We start from the raw sequence: 17,553 nt of genomic DNA, 5'->3' as shown, positions 1-17,553 counted from the left end.
CGTTGATCGAGTGTCGTTATATTACGCCAAATCATACTTCCATTCCCACATCACTCCATGAGTTCAAGTTCGTGTCATCGTGAAAATCTAAAATGAACAAAATGTAACGACGTCTCAAACATGATTCGTATTGAATCGAAAGAATTAGTGCAACTCTAAAGATGCGTTCCCCGAGGGAAGTGTATAAGTGATTGTTCACGTCAAAGCGGTTCGAATCAGACAATAAAGTAGTTAGGTATGAAAAGAGTAACGAGTCATGATAGCGAGTAGTACGCAACCGTAGCGATAAATAGTGATGACGATACTCACCTAGAGTAGTGACAGTGACTTTACAATACTCATGGATAGTAAGCTAAGACGGGGTGGATAACAACCAAAGAATTTGAGTTCCCGAGCTAGAGTAGCTAACGAAGTCGCGGTCATCCGTACGCGTATGAATCTTGAATTCACGTGTGTTACCAAAAAGTGGCGGAATACGAGTTCGTAGGATGAAGGTTGGGTACCATTAAAAAGTTTGCCTAAGAATGATTCAAGTATAATGCACAAGTAGTCAAGTAAGTGCTATCTATAGCAAATGTATGTCAGAATGCAAATGCTAACTATCCGGTTGTAGTCTAGACTCACTAATGCGTCCTAACGACTCTGTTAGACACACTAATGCACGTCCTAGTTCCCTACAACCAACGCTCTGATACCATCTGTAGCGACCCGACCAAATCGTCATTGACGGCGCCGACTACTTAGGTCCCGTTACGTGGTCGTAGTCCCTATATGAGACTCGTTTGACCAAAATTATGTCGCATTCATTTGAAAGGTACAAGACTTGCAAGTTTAGTTTACAAAACCGTTCGACAACAAGTCTAAGTTTACAAAAGTCATAAAGTATAAATGAAATAACTTGCGACATAATATAAGTTGAAAAACACAGTTGCTATAAATAGCGTAAGTATGTAAACAATATGTTTGAATCCAAAGGTGCTATCACTAGCGTATGTATGTATGTATCTTGACTCCAAGCAAATAATCAGAGTGTATGCATGTATGCTTGACCCCAAGCAAGTATGAGTGTACGCGGAAGCATGTATCAAATAGCCAAGTATGAACCTGAGAAACATATAGAAAACTGTCAACGAAAAACGTTGGTGAGATCATAAATGTATTTGTAAACGTATACTTTGAACCACAATAGTTTGTATAGATGATTATCCAAATCGTATTTATTCCGAAGAATGTAGTTTGTATTGCGAGCACCCAATTACCAAAGCTTAACTGAATCTTCCCTCTGAATTTTGAATATAGTGTTAGAACATACACTATGCACGTTGAAATTATATTTCATCCACTAACGGTAGCGAACCGTCTGAATGAGGGTTCGTTAAACCCGTATGGCCACACAACATAATCACTCGCTTACACTTACACCCTGCAAGTGGAACTAATGATAATTGGATTGAGGACTTTTGTTCTAACTCGTCTGTATCTTTGTATTCGCATTTGTGTTCAAAGTATAAAAGTATGAAAAGTATATATACATGTGAAATGTATATAAGTATGTAATGTATATGTTTCTCAGCCCACGATTTAAAAGAATAAAAGTTGTTGAAAAGGTGGGACTATGATCTCACCTCGAGTGCACGAGTAATAAATGTACTTCACAAAGTAAACGTGTGCATGAATGTTGCTTAGCCTTGACCTAAACAAGTAAATTGTATCAATTAACCGGTTATGACACAAGGTCGGGTGAAATGTGTTCAATTAGTCCTATGGCTCGTTACGACTCGAATAGTATAGCATGTGAATCACGTTGTCAAGTTTCATGCAAGAATCAAGTATAAAAACATGTTAGAACGATTGTAATAAAGTTTGAGTTGACATTTCAAAACCTTACCATTAGAAAGGAAATCTTATTACGTTTCCAACGATATTTGATTCATCGAAAACGGAGTTACGGTCAAAAAGTTATGGCCAAAACAAGTTTGCTGAAGTTCGGATGAAACAGGCAATTGTCGCGGCGCGACAAATTGCTCCGCGGCGCGACAAATGCCTATTTTGAAGGTCAGAAAGCCTGAAAAACATGTTCTAAAATCACCCTTTGGGCCACGGCGCGACAAATTGCTCCGCGGCGCGACAAATAACGTGGTCTGGTGCCTGGTCAGTTTCAAAAGTTCAAGTCTTGATCAAAACTTCAAACAACCATAAAACGCAAACCGTAAACAACTAGAAGACGTATCTTATACCGTTGGAAAGCTCTTTTGACAAGGAACACAACTAAGCACTTATCATCAAACAAAAACAACATTTTCCATAACCGATTTCTCGTCAAGTGATCATTTAAAAGTCCATTTTCAAAGTTTCAAGTTCATCAATTGCATTTTAAGTTTCGGGAATCCAATTCACACATATGATATGCCGTTTTGAAGGTAATGAAGTATACATTACTACTAAACACTAACAATTAACATTCCATGGCATTTAAGCATCCAAAAGTTCATGTCAAGAACTATCAAACCCTAGTCAAACATCACAAAATCATTAATCGGGTTTTTGAAGTTTTCTTAATCAACCTACGCATCAAAACGAAGCTAGTGATACTAGTAACACAATTAAAACATGCACTTTAACAATCTAACAACATTAACTCATCCAAAATCAAGGATTAAGCAAACCCATTTCAAGTTCATGCTAGTTACTCCAAAAACAACAAATCGAGCAAACCAAACATATATTCATGTTAGACTTGAGCCATAGACACTAACTAACACCATTTCAAATCAAAAACACGAATTTAGAGAAATCTAGAGTTTTAGAAATGTTACCCAAACGAGATGAGGTTGGTATCAAATTGTAGAGGATGAAGAGAGGATTCCAAATATGTAATTTGTTTTGAAGTTTGCTTCCCGATCCGAATTTAGATGATGATTTATGTTTGTGTTCTTGAGAGAAAAAAAAGAAAGAAAGAAAGAAGAAGAAATGGATGAATGAGGGGTGGAGGTGGTGAGTGGTTGACTAGTCAACTACTAGCCACCTCTTTGGTCAAGTGGCGGAACTAGTCCCTCAAGTTTGTAGTCGGGTGCGGGAATTAACCAAACGAATATTTTTAAAACGCAAGTTAACGAGAGATGTTATAATTAAATGACGGAATTATTATGAACGTTAGTCAACGGAGACTACGAATTTAAACACGAAAGATTATTATTAAAAAAAAAGACGGTGTTAAAAATAAATTTAACGGAAAAACGCGGGATGTTACAGTTGATAACCTGGTGTATTCATTAAACAAAGTATTAAAACATTGTTACAATTCGAATCCCCAATTAGTTGGAATATTTAACTTCGGGTATAAGGATAATTTGACGAGGACACTCGCACTTTATATTTATGACTGATGGACTGTTATGGACAAAAACCAGACGGACATATTAAATAATCCAGGACAAAGGACAATTAACCCATGGGCATAAAACTAAAATCAACACGTCAAACATCATGATTACGGAAGTTTAAATAAGCATAATTCTTTTATTTCATATTTAATTTCCTTTATTTTATATTTAATTGCACTTCTAATTATCGCATTTTTATTGTTATTATATTTAATTGCACTTTTAATTATCGTACTTTTTAATTATCGCAAGTTTATTTTATCGCACTTTTATTATTCGTAATTTCATTTTTCGTTATTTACTTCATGCTTTAATTTAAGTCTTGTATTTATTTTTAATATTTTACATTTGGTTTTAACTGCGACTAAAGTTTTAAAATCGACAAACCGGTCATTAAACGGTAAAAACCCCCCTTTATAATAATAATATTACTTATATATATATTTGTATTTTTATAAAAGTAAACTAATATAGCGTTGAGCTTTGTTTAAAAAAAAGATTCCCTGTGGAACGAACCGGACTTACTAAAAACTACACTACTGTACGATTAGGTACACTGCCTATAAGTGTTGTAGCAAGGTTTAAGTATATCCATTCTATAAATAAATAAATATCTTGTGTAAAATTGTATCGTATTTAATAGTATTTCCTAGTAAAATATAAACTATTTCGTATACCTTAGCTTTGACATCACTCGTGGTTGGAACGGACTGGTTATTTGATGACACAACCGAGGCTGCTGCGACCAGAAGACTATTCGAACTCCTTTCACCGGAAGCGAACCAATGATGGTGTACAGAGTGAAGATAAGTACACCGTCATCTTACGTTAATTACTCAAGGGTCCAGAAGTACATGAGATGGGAATGTCTTGCAATTCTGGCACATGTGAGTAAGGTTGAATCAACAATTAAGGGAACCGAAGATGTCCTAACTATTAGAAACTTTCCTTAAGGTCATTCCGGAAGAGTACCTGCTCTCCCACCTCACCGACAAGACGAATTTCAAGATTGATTTAGTGCCAGGAGCAGCACCGGTGGCTCGCGCACCATACAGACTTGCACCCCCAGAGCTTTAAGAGTTGTCTAACCAATTGCAAAAGTTGTTAGACAAGGGGATTTATACGACCGAGTTCTTCACCTTGGGGAGCTCCGGTCTTGTTCGATAAGAGGAAGGATGGGTCGATGAGATTATGTATTGACTATAGAGAGTTGAACAAGTTGACAATCAAGAATCGGTGTCCGCTGCCGAGGATTGATGACTTATTCGATCAGCTACAGGGATCTAGTTGCTATTCGAAGATTGGTCTGAGATCCGGTTATCATAATGAGGGTCAAGGAAGCTGATGTCCCGAAGACGGCGTTTAGAACACGTTAAGGACATTATGAGTTTACAGTGATGCCGTTTGGTTTGACGAATACACCGGAAGTGTTCATGGATCTCATGAACCGTGTGTGTAAGCCATACCTAGATAAATTCGTCATTGTATTTATTGATGATATATTGGTGTACTCCAAGAACAAAAAAGAGCAAGAACAGCATTTACGTTCGATACTGGCTATTCTTGGAGAAGAGCATTTGTATGCAAAGTTCTCGAAGTGTGACTTTTAGTTGCTAGAGGTGCAATTCCTTGGTCATGTGGTAGGTGCCAATGGAATACAAGTTGATCCGGCAAGGATTGAGACGGTTAAGAGTTGGGAAATCCCAAAGATACCAACACAGATTCGACAATTCTGGGGTCTAGCTGGTTACTACAGGAGATTCATCGAAGGATTCTCTAAGATTACCCGACCATTAACCGCGTTGACTCATAAAGGCAAGAAGTATGAGTGGTCAGAACCACAAGAAACTGCATTTCAGTTGTTCAAGGATAAGCTAACAACTGCACCGATATTGTCTCTACCCGAGGGAAATAAAGATTTTGTTATTTATTGTAATGCCTTGCGTCAAGGAATGGGTTGCGTGCTTATGCAACGAAATAAGGTTATTGCTTATGGATCGCGACACTTAAAGATTCACGAGCAGAACTACACAACGCCTGATCTTGAACTAGGAGCTGTAGTCTTGGCACTCAAAATGTGGAGACCTTACCTGTATGGAACCAAGTTTACTATCTTCACCGACCATAAGAGCCTACAACACATATTCGATCATAAACAGCTCAACATGAGACAGCGACGCTGGATGGAATTGCTTAACGATTACGATTGTGAACTTCAATACCATCCGGGCAAGGCAAACGTTGTAGCGGATGCTTTGAGCAGAAGAGAGAGAGAGAGAGAGAAACCTCTCAGAGTTAAAGCTCTTAACATGATTGTACGTACGAACCTTACCTCACAGATCCGCGAAGCACAACTGGAAGCCGTGAAACAAGAAAACGTTGATGTTGAATTTATCAGAGGGTTAGATAAGAAATTCGACTTAAAAGAGGACGGAACACGGCATTTTGCTAACCAAATTTGGGTACCAAAGTTTGGTGGATTGAGAGAACTAGTGTTGGAGGAAGCACACAAGTCAAGGTACTCAATTCATCCTAGATCGGATAAAATGTACCAAGATTTGAAGGCATTTTATTAGTGGCCAAATCGAAAAGCTGACATTGCTACCTATGTCGGAAAGTGCTTGACTTATGCGAAGGTCAAGGCTGAACATCAGAAGCCATCAGGGTTACTGACTCAACCAGATATTCCCCAATGGAAATGGGAAGGTATTACAATGGACTTTATCACAAAATTGCCAAAAACTGTGGGAGGTTACGATACCATTTGGGTTGTCGTGGATCGTTTCACTAAGTCTGCACACTTCTTACCGATAAGAGAAACTGATAAAATGGAGAAGTTGGCTCAAGTCTACATTAAGGAAGTCATTTCTTGGCATGGAGTGCCTATATCTATTGTATCCGATCGCGACAGCAGATTTACTTCTAGATTCTGGCAGACATTACGGAAAGCAATGGAGACTCGTTTAGATATGAGTACAGTATATCACCCCAGACGGACGGCCAAAGTGAATGAACTGTTCAAACACTTGAGGACATGTTGCGAGCATGTGCCATTGATTTCGAAAACGGATGGGATAAGTATTTACCGTTAGCTGAGTTCTCATACAACAACAGCTACCATACGAGCATTTAAGCTGCACCTTTCGAAGCGTTGTTCGGAAGGAAATGTAGATCTCCCGTGTGTTGGAGCGAATTGGGGGATAGTCAGCTAACAGGTCCTAAGATTTTTCAGGAGACAACAGAGAAAATCGTACAGATCCAAGAACGATTGAAAACGGCTCGGAGTCCTCAAAAGAGTTATGCCGATGTCAGACAATGAGATTTAGAATTCCGAGTTGCTTAAGGTATCACCCTGGAAGGGTGTGGTACGGATCGGGAAACGAAGCAAATTGAGTCTTAGATACGTTGGATTATTCGAAATAACAGAAAGAATTAGACTAGTGGCTTACAGATTGAAAATGCCACAAGCACTCAGTGGAATATATGACACTTTCCATGTGTCCAACCTGAAGAAGTGTCTAGCCGACGAGAACTTGGTGATTCCTTTAGAGGAACTGCGTATCGATGACAAACTTCATTTTATTGACGAACCTGTCGATATCATGGACCGTGAGGTCAAACATTTGAAACAAAGTAACATTCCTATCATTAAGGTTCGTGAAGAACGCGAGAAGAGGACCAGAGTTCACGTGGGAGCGTGAAGATCAAATGAGACAAAAATACCGCAACTGTTTCCGGAAGGAACTACTTCAGCGGACGTTCACTAAAATTTTGGGATGAAATTTTCAATAACAGGTGGGTAATGTAACAACCCTGATTTTTCCGTCACTTCTGTTAAATGTCTGTTAGTTGATTTAATGGCGATTACTTCACTTTTTATGTATTTAAGTGTATTAAATGCATACTTGATCCTTGGAGAGTTACTTGAATTAATATGGGCTAATATTAATCGATAAATATATTTCGGATAATGAAATACGATAAAAACGATACGGTTTGATTAACTGCAAAAACTACTTTTCGAGCAATGAAACGCTCGGGTTTATTTTAATAATTATATTAACAATTATTAACTTTTTAAAATATTTAATTTATTGGTATTTTTAATAAATTAAACGATTGGTTGCATTTTAACGATCGGTTTAGCGTTCCGGGCCTTCGGTACGTTTAAACGGCACTTGAAACGGACCACGATTACACGTTTTTGTAAAACACGAGCCCGGGCACTCACCTTGGGCCATGTTCGGCTGATCACACCACTCCCTACCCCATTTAATTTGTTTTTGGGCTTATTGGGTTAACTAGTGACTTTAGGCCCTAACTTAAATACTTAGTAATAACCTAAAATAGTGCAAACCCTCACACAAACACAACACAGTCGACTTCTTTCCCTCCTTCCCCTCCCACGACCCTCGCCCAACACCTCCATACAATCACCTTCAATTTTGATCTTTTGATTAAACCTTCTACATGAATCTTGCAATTCCCTTTATCCTCTACGCGTTGGTGTAAGCAATTTTGTGATCAAAGGTATATTTAGATGAACCCTAATTTCTAAAAATCTGATTTTGATGTGATTACATAGTGTATGTTGTCAATTGCTCAAGTCTACACGCTTACATGTTAATTGCTTACGTTAATTTGATCGTTTGATGTGATTAGGGTTAATCCCGAATTTTTTTTGTGTGATTACAGAAATTTGACTTTTATAAGTGTTAAATATTATTGTATATTTGTAATCCTCTCGAAAAACTAATAATTTTAGGCTTTGGATTCGCGTATTTTCGTTACCGTATGCTTAAGTTATGATTGTTCGATGTTTTGTTGATGAATCTGTGAAGATGTCGAATTCTGAAATTCTGAAAAAGTGTGCATGAAATTGAATTACATACTGATCATGAATGGATATAGGACTTAAAAACACTGAAGTTATACTAGGATATCATGCGATTTGGATTTATAATGCTCCCGTTATGCTTAATTGATCGTAAATGAAAAACTGATTTGCGCGGTAACTTAAAATAAATGTTAAGGCTATTTGAAACGAGATAATGAATCAAATCTTTACATATCTATAAAATTCACATTTTGTAGATAACTTTTCATCTAGGCCTTGCATCATTTAGATTTGTGAAACTTGTGTAATGTGCGCGCGAACATGGTAACTTGTATGATGTCCAAATCTGTAACGTATGCATCTTTTGTCCTATAAGTTGAATTGTACATGGTTTGAGAACTTAAGCTTCTGGATTATTGAATTTTGTATGTTATTTTTATATATGTCTAGTTTATTGCAACCTCCAAAACCTTATGCATTGTGCACACTAAGGCCATAGTTTTGATAATTACTGAATTGAACTGAAACAGAACGTCCAACTTGATTGAATAACTTGTACCAATTGGCTAAACTAAAGTTTCTCATTTTTGGATATGTGGTAATTTGACTTGTCCTTGAACCATGGCCACTAACCTAGCTTGATTTTCATGTCCCTAGCTCCGTTTTAGCCATTACGAGATTGGTGCGTAGTCAGAAACTGATTTAGTGAACCCTAAATGTACCTCTTCTGAAACCCGACTTGTAGACATCGTATGAGACCCTGGTTATGCTTTTTGGAAATTTTTATATGTATAGTTAAGATTTGGAGTTTTCCATGTTGCCATGAATTATGTGCTATGGGATATTATGCGTTGTTTGCAACATGTACATGAACGTTATGCTTGACGATAATCTGTGATCGCATATTTGGCAAATTATGAACTGAAACGTGTTGGTTGACCTAGGTTTGACATGTTGACCAATATTTGACATGAACCTACTGATGTTGACCTTAGTTGACTACTTTGACCAAATTTGACTTTTGGTTTGACTTTTGGTTGACTTTCGTTGACTTACATGAACTAGTTGACTATATGTTGACTTTTACTTTGAAACGCGTCGAGTTGAGCAATAAGACAACTTACTCCATAGAACCACTAGTGTATATGATATAAATATTGACCAACCTAAATACGTATACTTAGGTTGCATTTCTCGGCAATAAACCATACAAGTTACTTGCTTACTTGTCGTTCAAGAGCTTTTCAAAGTTGAGTCTACAGTCCTGCTTTTTACATGTTTTCAGAGATGAGAATACATGCTGTTATACTTATATTTTCAAATGCTTTTATGTTTACACGAGTACTTATTATACATATTGAGTTTGATCACAAAGCCCCTAGCTTGAATACTTTTATTAACTTCGGGTAAGCACAATTTAGATGGACGGATCCGTTAGGTTAGACGAACCTCACCCTACATTATTATCTGTGGTGCATTTACTTTGAACATTAGATACACTCGAACAAGTGTATACGTTTTTATGGGGTAAAGGGAGTGTAGTAGATACTATACTCTGGTCATTGCTAGTGTTCATGTACTCATGGATTATGTATACTTTGCAACTTTGGGTTGTGCTTATTGAAATCTCGTGGTCAAATGCGATTAAACTATTTTTCTAAATAATATTTTTCAGATGCTATATTACGTTATTTAAAACTGTGGTTTACAAACAATAGAGATAAAACTTGACATGATATTGTCTACAAATATTTGAAATTTGACACGATGGTGTCTACAACATTTGAAACAGGACACATTGTTGCCTACAAACTTTAAACATGCCTACAAACTTGACATTTTTTAATGTCATACGTTTATATATACTGCCAACATGGATGCTGATAGAAGACTTATCGCTAGAGAATTCTGTCACAACGTTTTGGATCCAGTACCTTCCTTAGACAACGTATATTCCATAGAACTATTAAACTGGGAAGTTTTGACCTCGTGGTTGGAACGGACTGGTTATTTGATGACACAACCGAGGCTGCTGCGACCAGAAGACTATTCGAACTCCTTTCACCGGAAGCGAACCAATGATGGTGTACAGAGTGAAGATAAGTACACCGTCATCTTACGTTAATTACTCAAGGGTCCAGAAGTACATGAGATGGGAATGTCTTGCAATTCTGGCACATGTGAGTAAGGTTGAATCAACAATTAAGGGAACCGAAGATGTCCTAACTGTTAGAAACTTTCCTTAAGGTCATTCCGAAAGAGTACCTGCTCTCCCACCTCACCGACAAGACGAATTTCAAGATTGATTTAGTGCCAGGAGTAGCACCGGTGGCTCGCGCACCATACAGACTTGCACCCCCAGAGCTTTAAGAGTTGTCTAACCAATTGCAAAAGTTGTTAGACAAGGGGATTTATACGACCGAGTTCTTCACCTTGGGGAGCTCCGGTCTTGTTCGATAAGAGGAAGGATGGGTCGATGAGATTATGTATTGACTATAGAGAGTTGAACAAGTTGACAATCAAGAATCGGTGTCCGCTGCCGATGATTGATGACTTATTCGATCAGCTACAGGGATCTAGCTAAAATGTCCCGTTCTTATTGATTAAAAACGTTCCATATTAATTGATTTCGTTGCGAGGTTTTGACCTCTATATGAGACGTTTTTCAAAGACTGCATTCATTTTAAAACAAACCATAACCTTTATTTCATCAATAAAGGTTTAAAAAGCTTTACGTAGATTATCAAATAATGATAATCTAAAATATCCTGTTTACACACGACCATTACATAATGGTTTACAATACAAATATGTTACAACAAAATAAGTTTCTTGAATGCAGTTTTTACACAATATCATACAAGCATGGACTCCAAATCTCTTCCTTATTTAAGTATGCGACAACGGAAGCTCTTAATAATCACCTGAGAATAAACATGCTTAAAACGTCAACAAAAATGTTGGTGAGTTATAGGTTTAACCTATATATATCAAATCATAATAATAGACCACAAGATTTCATATTTCAATACACATCCCATACATAGAGATAAAAATCATTCATATGGTGAACACCTGGTAACCGACATTAACAAGATGCATATATAAGAATATCCCCATCATTCCGGGACACCCTTCGGATATGATATAAATTTCGAAGTACTAAAGCATCCGGTACTTTGGATGGGGTTTGTTAGGCCCAATAGATCTATCTTAAGGATTCGCGTCAATTAGGGTGTCTGTTCCCTAATTCTTAGATTACCAGACTTAATAAAAAGGGGCATATTCGATTTCGATAATTCAACCATAGAATGTAGTTTCACGTACTTGTGTCTATTTTGTAAATCATTTATAAAACCTGCATGTATTCTCATCCCAAAAATATTAGATTTTAAAAGTGGGACTATAACTCACTTTCACAGATTTTTACTTCGTCGGGAAGTAAGACTTGGCCACTGGTTGATTCACGAACCTATAACAATATATACATATATATCAAAGTATGTTCAAAATATATTTACAACACTTTTAATATATTTTGATGTTTTAAGTTTATTAAGTCAGCTGTCCTCGTTAGTAACCTACAACTAGTTGTCCACAGTTAGATGTACAGAAATAAATCGATAAATATTATCTTGAATCAATCCACGACCCAGTGTATACGTATCTCAGTATTGATCACAACTCAAACTATATATATTTTGGAATCAACCTCAACCCAGTATAGCTAACTCCAACATTCACATATAGAGTGTCTATGGTTGTTCCGAAATATATATAGATGTGTCGACATGATAGGTCGAAACATTGTATACGTGTCTATGGTATCTCAAGATTACATAATATACAATACAAGTTGATTAAGTTATGGTAGGAATAGATTTGTTACCAATTTTCACGTAGCTAAAATGAGAAAAATTATCCAATCTTGTTTTACCCATAACTTCTTCATTTTAAATTCGTTTTGAGTGAATCAAATTGCTATGGTTTCATATTGAACTCTATTTTATGAATATAAATAGAAAAAGTATAGGTTTATAGTCAAAAAAATAAGTTACAAGTCGTTTTTGTAAAGGTAGTCATTTCAGTCGAAAGAACGACGTCTAGATGACCATTTTAGAAAACATACTTCCACTTTGAGTTTAACCATAATTTTTGGATATAGTTTCATGTTCATAATAAAAATCATTTTCTCAGAATAACAACTTTTAAATCAAAGTTTATCATAGTTTTTAATTAACTAACCCAAAACAGCCCGCGGTGTTACTACGACGGCGTAAATCCAGTTTTACGGTGTTTTTCGTGTTTCCAGGCTTTAAATCATTAAGTTAGCATATCATATAGATATAGAACATGTGTTTAGTTGATTTTAAAAGTCAAGTTAGAAGGATTAACTTTTGTTTGCGAACAAGTTTAGAATTAACTAAACTATGTTCTAGTGATTACAAGTTTAAACCTTCGAATAAGATAGCTTTATATGTATGAATCGAATGATGTTATGAACATCATTACTACCTTAAGTTCCTTGGATAAACCTACTGGAAAAGTGAAAAATGGATCTAGCTTCAACGGATCCTTGGATGGCTCGAAGTTCTTGAAGCAGAATCATGACACGAAAACAAGTTCAAGTAAGATCATCACTTGAAATAAGATTGTTATAGTTATAGAAATTGAACCAAAGTTTGAATATGATTATTACCTTTTATTAGAATGATAACCTACTGTAAGAAACAAAGATTTCTTGAGGTTGTATGATCACCTTACAAGATTGGAAGTGAGCTAGCAAACTTGAAAGTATTCTTGATTTTATGTAACTAGAACTTGTAGAATATATGAAGAACACTTAGAACTTGAAGATAGAACTTGAGAGAGATTAATTAGATGAAGAAAATTGAAGAATGAAAGTGTTTGTAGGTGTTTTTGGTCATTGGTGTATGGATTAGATATAAAGGATATGTAATTTTGTTTTCATGTAAATAAGTCATGAATGATTACTCATATTTTTGTAATTTTATGAGATATTTCATGCTAGTTGCCAAATGATGGTTCCCACATGTGTTAGGTGACTCACATGGGCTGCTAAGAGCTGATCATTGGAGTGTATATACCAATAGTACATACATCTAAAAGCTGTGTATTGTACGAGTATGAATACGGGTGCATACGAGTAGAATTGTTGATGAAACTGAACGAGGATGTAATTGTAAGCATTTTTGTTAAGTAGAAGTATTTTGATAAGTGTATTGAAGTCTTTCAAAAGTGTATAAATACATATTAAAACACTACATGTATATACATTTTAACTGAGTCGTTAAGTCATCGTTAGTCGTTACATGTAAGTGTTGTTTTTAAACCTTTAGGTTAACGATCTTGTTAAATGTTGTTAACCCAATGTTTATAATATCAAATGAGATTTTAAATTATTATATTATCATGATATTATCATGTATGAATATCTCTTAATATGATATATATACATTAAATGTCTTTACAACGATAATCGTTACATATATGTCTCGTTTAAAAATCATTAAGTTAGTAGTCTTGTTTTTACATATGTAGTTCATTGCTAATATACTTAATGATATGTTTACTTATCATAGTATCATGTTAACTATATATATATCCATATATATGCCATCATATAGTTTTTACAAGTTTTAACGTTCGTGAATCACCGGTCAACTTGGGTGGTCAATTGTCTATATGAAACATATTTCAATTAATCAAGTCTTAACAAGTTTGATTGCTTAACATGTTGGAAACATTTAATCATGTAAATATCAATCTCAATTAATATATATAAACATGGAAAAGTTCAGGTCACTACAGTACCTACCCGTTAAATAAATTTCGTCCCGAAATTTTAAGCTGTTGAAGGTGTTGACGAATCTTCTGGAAATAGATGCGGGTATTTCTTCTTCATCTGATCTTCACGCTCCCAGGTGAACTCGGGTCCTCTACGAGCATTCCATCGAACCTTAACAATTGGTATCTTGTTTTGCTTAAGTCTTTTAACCTCACGATCCATTATTTCGACGGGTTCTTCGATGAATTGGAGTTTTTCGTTGATTTGGATTTCATCTAACGGAATAGTAAGATCTTCTTTAGCAAAACATTTCTTCAAATTCGAGACGTGGAAAGTGTTATGTACAGCCGCGAGTTGTTGAGGTAACTCAAGTCGGTAAGCTACTGGTCCGACACGATCAATAATCTTGAATGGTCCAATATACCTTGGATTTAATTTCCCTCGTTTACCAAATCGAACAACGCCTTTCCAAGGTGCAACTTTAAGCATGACCATCTCTCCAATTTCAAATTCTATATCTTTTCTTTTAATGTCAGCGTAGCTCTTTTGTCGACTTTGGGCGGTTTTCAACCGTTGTTGAATTTGGATGATCTTCTCGGTAGTTTCTTGTATAATCTCCGGACCCGTAATCTGTCTATCCCCCACTTCACTCCAACAAATCGGAGACCTGCACTTTCTACCATAAAGTGCTTCAAATGGCGCCATCTCAATGCTTGAATGGTAGCTGTTGTTGTAGGAAAATTCTGCTAACGGTAGATGTCGATCCCAACTGTTTCCGAAATCAATAACACATGCTCGTAGCATGTCTTCAAGCATTTGTATCGTCCTTTCGCTCTGCCCATCAGTTTGTGGATGATAGGCAATACTCATGTCTAGACGAGTTCCTAATGCTTGCTGTAATGTCTGCCAGAATCTTGAAATAAATCTGCCATCCCTATCAGAGATAATAGAGATTGGTATTCCATGTCTGGAGACGACTTCCTTCAAATACAGTCGTGCTAACTTCTCTATCTTGTCATCTTCTCTTATTGGCAGGAAGTGTGCTGATTTGGTGAGACGATCAACTATTACCCAAATAGTATCAAAACCACTTGCAGTCCTTGGCAATTTAGTGATGAAATCCATGGTAATGTTTTCCCATTTCCATTCTGGGATTTCGGGTTGTTGAAGTAGACCTGATGGTTTCTGATGCTCAGCTTTGACCTTGGAACACGTCAAACATTCTCCTACGTATTTAGCAACATCGGATTTCATACCCGGCCACCAAAAATGTTTCTTGAGATCCTTGTACATCTTACCCGTTCTAGGATGTATTGAGTATCTGGTTTTATGAGCTTCTCTAAGTACCATTTCTCTCATATCTCCAAATTTTGGTACCCAAATCCTTTCAGCCCTATACCGGGTTCCGTCTTCCCGAATATTAAGATGCTTCTCCGATCCTTTGGGTATTTCATCCTTTAAATTTCCCTCTTTTAAAACTCCTTGTTGCGCCTCCTTTATTTGAGTAGTAAGGTTATTATGAATCATTATATTCATAGATTTTACTCGAATGGGTTCTCTGTCCTTCCTGCTCAAGGCATCGGCTACCACATTTACCTTCCCCGGGTGGTAACGAATCTCAAAGTCGTAATCATTCAATAATTCAATCCACCTACGCTGCCTCATATTCAGTTGTTTCTGATTAAATATGTGTTGAAGACTTTTGTGGTCGGTATATATAATACTTTTGACCCCATATAAGTAGTGCCTCCAAGTCTTTAATGCAAAAACAACCGCGCCTAATTCCAAATCATGCGTCGTATAATTTTGTTCGTGAATCTTCAATTGTCTAGACGCATAAGCAATCACCTTCGTTCGTTGCATTAATACACAACCGAGACCTTGCTTTGATGCGTCACAATAAATCACAAAATCATCATTCCCTTCAGGCAATGACAATATAGGTGCCGTAGTTAGCTTTTTCTTCAATAACTGAAACGCTTTCTCTTGTTCATCATTCCATTCAAATTTCTTCCCTTTATGCGTTAATGCAGTCAAGGGTTTTGCTATTCTGGAAAAGTCTTGGATGAACCTTCTGTAGTAACCAGCTAGTCCTAAAAACTGGCGTATGTGTTTTGGAGTTTTCGGGGTTTCCCACTTTTCAACAGTTTCTATCTTTGCCAGATCCACCTTAATACCTTCTTTGTTCACTATGTAACCGAGGAATTGAACTTCTTCCAACCAAAATGCACACTTTGAAAACTTAACGTACAATTCTTCCTTCCTCAATACTTCTAACACCTTTCTCAAATGTTCACCGTGTTCTTGGTCATTCTTTGAGTAAATAAGTATGTCATCAATGAAAACAATGACAAACTTGTCAAGGTATGGTCCACACACTCGGTTCATAAGGTCCATGAACACAGCTGGTGCATTAGTTAAACCAAACGGCATGACCATAAACTCGTAATGACCGTAACGTGTTCTGAAAGCAGTCTTTGGAATATCATCTTCTTTCACCCGCATTTGATGATACCCGGAACGTAAGTCAATCTTTGAATAAACAGACGAGCCTTGTAGTTGATCAAATAAGTCGTCGATTCTCGGTAGTGGGTAGCGGTTCTTGATGGTAAGTTTGTTCAACTCTCGGTAGTCGATACACAACCTGAATGTACCATCTTTCTTCTTGACAAACAAAACAGGAGCTCCCCACGGTGATGTGCTTGGTCGAATGAAACCACGCTCTAAAAGTTCTTGTAATTGGCTTTGCAGTTCTTTCATCTCGCTGGGTGCGAGTCTGTAAGGAGCAAGAGCTATTGGTGCAGCTCCTGGTACAAGATCTATTTGAAATTCAACGGATCGATGTGGGGGTAATCCCGGTAATTCTTTCGGAAATACATCGGGAAATTCTTTTGCGACGGGAACATCATTGATGCTCTTTTCTTCAGTTTGAACTTTCTCGACGTGTGCTAGAACAGCATAGCAACCTTTTCTTATTAGTTTTTGTGCCTTCAAATTACTAATAAGATGTAGCTTCGTGTTGCCCTTTTCTCCGTACACCATTAAGGGTTTTCCTTTTTCTCGTATAATGCGAATTGCATTTTTGTAACAAACGATCTCTGCTTTCACTTCTTTCAACCAGTCCATACCGATTATCACATCAAAACTCCCTAACTCTACTGGTATCAAGTCAATCTTAAATGTTTCGCTAACCAGTTTAATTTCTCGATTCCGACATATATTATCTGCTGAAATTAATTTACCATTTGCTAATTCGAGTAAAAATTTACTATCCAAAGGCGTCAATGGACAACTTAATTTATCACAAAAATCTCTACTCATATAGCTTCTATCCGCACCCGAATCAAATAAAACGTAAGCAGATTTATTATCAATAAGAAACGTACCCGTAACAAGCTCCGGGTCTTCCTGTGCCTCTGCCGCATTAATATTGAAAACTCTCCCGCTGCCTTGTCCATTCGTGTTCTCCTGGTTCGGGCAATTTCTAATAATGTGGCCCGGTTTTCCACATTTATAACAAACTA

This window comes from Rutidosis leptorrhynchoides, chromosome 3 (genome assembly GCF_046630445.1).
Source record: "Rutidosis leptorrhynchoides isolate AG116_Rl617_1_P2 chromosome 3, CSIRO_AGI_Rlap_v1, whole genome shotgun sequence".
In the NCBI taxonomy this organism is placed as follows: domain Eukaryota; kingdom Viridiplantae; phylum Streptophyta; class Magnoliopsida; order Asterales; family Asteraceae; genus Rutidosis; species Rutidosis leptorrhynchoides.
Note: the sequence above shows the minus strand (reverse complement) of the source record.